Genomic DNA, 4,404 nt, shown 5'->3' on the forward strand with positions numbered 1-4,404 from the left:
CTGGGGAAAGAGAGAGACAGAGAGGGATGGTAGTGTGTCCTGTTCCCGGGCCAAAGTGGGTCTTTGTTTTAGGGAAGGGAACATTGTGAACCTGCGGTGAGGAGGGGCAGCTAGCTCACTAATGGCGCCTTCAGTGAATTCTGCCGTGGAGATGATGAGGCCAGCTAAACTTGTTATGATGGATTATCAAATTTTGTTTATAAGAAAAGGTTACTATTGACGCAGAGTTTATAATTTTTCATCTGATTTTGAGAGCTCCACAAAGATGTGGCTAAAAAGCAATATTTAGTGGAGCGTGTGTGTATGTGTGTGCGCGCACGGGCTGTCATTTGGCTTCATTTAAGTGTATATCTGTGTGTGTGAGACTGCATTTTTACCCATGATTATGTCCCTGGATGCAAAGTATGTGTATGCGTGCTCTGTGTATGTCCTGTTCTCTCTGTGCAAATGTGTCCAAGACTGTTTATATATATGTGTGCGCAGGTGTGTGTGTGTCTGTGTGTGCATGTGCCCTCACTGTGTAATTAAATCAGTCCATTTCTCCTTGAATTAGCTCGCGGCGCCAGCGGTGCTGCCCAGTGAGACAGTGTCAGGGTCTGCCAGTTTCATTAGCCCTGATGGATGACCTCATGACAAGCACCGCACTCACCTACACTTCAAAGAGAGCGCACCAACTTTGGACGTGTGGAAAAGTGAATGTGTGTATGCATGTACATGCCAGCATGTGTGCCAACAGGGACAACAGCAGGGGTTTTTCATTTCATGCCACCGTGGCCCTCTGAAACACCTCAGTGTGTGTGTTGCATATGTGTATTTCAGCATTGTAGTTCTGCACACAGAGCCATTGCAGTTACTTCTCTGTGTTTTCAATCATTTGTGCAAGTATGCGTGTGTGCATGCAAAACACCGCCTTGCGCTGGGTGTTGTCCTTGTTGCACCGTGTGTGTGTTTGTATGTATGCGACAGCATCACTTTGCGCATGTCTGTGCGTACTGTGTACACTGTGCACCAGGGCAGGGCTGGGCACTTAGTTAGGGTTTTTGGTGGCGATTTCCATATTGCCTGGGGTCATGTGGGCAAGGTGCCAACTCCTGGTGCTGTGGGTGCCCGCTGAGGCGTGGGGAGATTAAAGCCGGCGCACGGTGCCACAAAGGGGCTTGTCTAGTGCTTTTTAATTCCCCTAAATTAGGGCATGGTGCCAAAGCAGCTCCCTGCTATGGCAAACACTCCATAACTGGCACCATAACTACCTCTCAGCAAGACTCGTAGAATGAGGGAGCGAGAGAGAGTGAACACTGGGAGAAAACACTCCCTCTCTCTTCTCTTTGCACACTCAGTCGCACGTACTTGCATACTTGTAATCAGTAGTTTCTAGCTTTCGCTAGTTTGCTGGGGGACGCCTTGAATACACCGTTGTTAAGTTCATCTCATTAACTGCACTCAGCTGCAGTGATGTCAGAATCAGTTATGGAATGTGCATGTGAGCGTGTGTGTTAGAGTGAATGTGTGCGTGCATGCAAATGTGCATACCCTAAGGGCAGTGGCAGGCCACTAAAGTAACAGTAGGTGGACACTTGGTCTGTATTTGTGTGTGTCTGCATATTTGCGCATGTGTTTGTGTGAGCGTGTGCATTAATGCCCTCGGGGTAGTGGCATGCAGCTAAAGGGCTAGTGTACGGACACTGGGGTGTGTGTGTGTTTGTCAGGTCTCCGTGGTCCTTTTCTGTGTCTGCCTAATCCAAATCCACTCTCTGAGGTGCTGCGTTGGCATCAGTGCATCGTCTCAGCATACTGCCAGGGCCTGTTGGTTCACCATAGGATCTCTGATACCTTTGTATCCTGTCTCTTACATTTCTGTATGTGATCCAGTATTTTAGTTGTATAGAGTCATGTACAGCATTCCTTTCAAATCAATAATAACAATAAAATTAATAATAACAAAAGGAATAAGCAGGTTCTTTTCTTTGTCATTCTTGTCTTGTTTTGTTTTGGGGGGTTTTGTAAGACTTATTCAGCCTTTTGTCAAAACATAAAACCCAAGTATGATGCAATATATGGGCCTGGATAATGTTTTCTGTGCATCTGTGCATATGTGTCTGCATACAAACGCCTGTGTTAATCCCAGTCTCTCCCAGCATCTGGAGCCTTGACACAGTTTAAAGGGCTGGCTGTGTCCGCAAAGAGCTGGGCCAGTGCTCGCAAACACATACACGCAGCCGCACACACACACTCACACAGCTATCTAGGGCACCAGAAGGCCTCGGCAACGCCAAGGCAGAGGCTGCCCACTTTGGCACCATGAGGTGGGGCTGCGCTGGCGCTTTGGGGGAGAGAGAAATGGCAAGGGTGTGTGGTAGGTGCTGGGATAGAGGAGAGGAGATGGGTGGATGGGGGTGAGGTGTATATCTATGTGCGTTTGTCTGCGTATTGGTGAAGGGAGGGGAGGGCACCTGGCATGTGATAATAACCCTGGGAAAACGCCCATTCCCTCTGAAGAGGAAGGTGCAGAGGGAGGAGGGTGTGTGAGAGAGAAAGACAGAATGAGATGCAGGCATGAAAACAGGCACGTGTGTGTGTGTGTGTGTGTGTGTGTGTGTGTGTGTGTGTGTGTGTTGGGCTTGAGTTTGGCTGTTGAAGACACAAACTCCAATCTTGGAGCAGTCCATCCTAGTGTTCTTATGCTAATGCTGATTCTGTCATAGCTTGGAGGACAGGTGCTATATTTCATTCACAGCTAGACACGAAAGAAGAAGAAAAGGGAGACCTCATTTTGTCTCTTTCGCTGTTCATTGTGTCCCTAAAATACATCTCCATCTTCCTCTAAAGATCAAAATAATAATTCTGGAAACTTTTGGACGCATTCACACACAAACACATATGCACACAGTGCTGAGACGGGGTACTATCTCCCTCTCTTGATGCCGTCTGCACCCCTACAGACACCCCCCACACCCGCTGTACTACCTCCTCTCCTCTACGTAGCACCACAGATGCCCATGTTGCCCTGCAACAGCTGTCTCACCATGTGCCCTACCAAGTGTTGCCACCCAACGGAGGGGAGAGGAAGTGAGGAGGAGGGAGGATCAGAGTGGGAAGGGAGGGAGGGTGCTGAATTTTGGATGGGAGGAACCAGGTCATGAATATTAATTTCCCTTTTTCACTCCAAAAAGGAGCTGCCGATGTCTACATGGTGACCGCAGTTCTTGCTTTGTACTAATTATCAATGTGTAATCATAATTTTTTATTGCACCCTGGCTCACTCGCTCTTTCTGTTTCTGTCTCCCTCTGTCTGGCTGTTTCTGCGAGTCTCTCTTCTCATTTGGTTCTGGATTTGGTCGAGGTGATGGCCAGTGCCCATATTCCCCCCCCGGTCACAGGAAGCCCTGGAAGCAGAGTGGAGAAGGAGGAAACCACAGTTGCGGGGCTCCGTCCTATTGGTGCAGCAGGTTAGCGGCACGTTTGGTGACCAATAACCAGAAGGGGTTGCATAGTAACAGCAGGACGTGGAGAGAGGGTATTTTCAAATGCAAACACTGGTCCAACATGTCAGGTGCAGGATCCAGACTCGATCCAGTGACAGAACAAAATGGAGGGCCAGGATGGTGTGCCGCCATTTTGGAGCAAAATATTTTGAGTATGCATGCCATGTCTCCTAATTATGTAGAAATAAGCAGTTTAAACTGCAGTGCAAAGAAGTGGCAACAAAATGACCTTGAGCAACAGCGTCAGCTGACAAAATAAAATCGTCGCTAGCGGTTGATTAATGACCGAATAATCAACAGTATTTTCTTTTACTGTAATTTAATTAAGTGTAATTCAAAGGTGCCAACGTCACGACTAAGCCGCTCTAAATATTCAGCAAATTACTCAAAATTCATTCAAAGACAGACATCTGTGCTCACAGAGGAAGCCATACCTGTGACTTTCTTTTTTTATTTTGAAATTGGAAAAGTAAATCAATGAGGCATTAAAGATGCCAGGACAGATGGATGTGAAAGTAGAGTACCATCCAATAAACCGATGCCACATATTCTTCCCCTGTGGTCTTTCTGCATGCTAAATAAATGCAGATGAGACCCTGAGACGCCCAAATTAAAGAAAACTAATAAAAAAGTATAGGGAAAAGTACAACAACAAAAAAAAGAGTTGTGAGTTAGTGTGGCATAGCACCCTCCTTGTGTATTTGTTCATTTAATTTTGAAGGGATGAAAGCAGACAGGCATAAAGAGGGGCAGACGTAGAGAGATCACAGCATCGTGTACCGTATTGGTGGGTAGTGTGCCACACAGTCTGCCTCCTAAAGCAATAAATCTGAAACAGCATAATAGATAAACGCAATTCAGAACACAAAATACCCTGCGAGGGAAAACTAATAAAAAACTGAGTGATTAAGTGGAATCAGAG

Source organism: Rhamphochromis sp. 'chilingali' (assembly GCF_963969265.1).
Source record: "Rhamphochromis sp. 'chilingali' genome assembly, chromosome: 4".
Taxonomy (NCBI): domain Eukaryota; kingdom Metazoa; phylum Chordata; class Actinopteri; order Cichliformes; family Cichlidae; genus Rhamphochromis; species Rhamphochromis sp. 'chilingali'.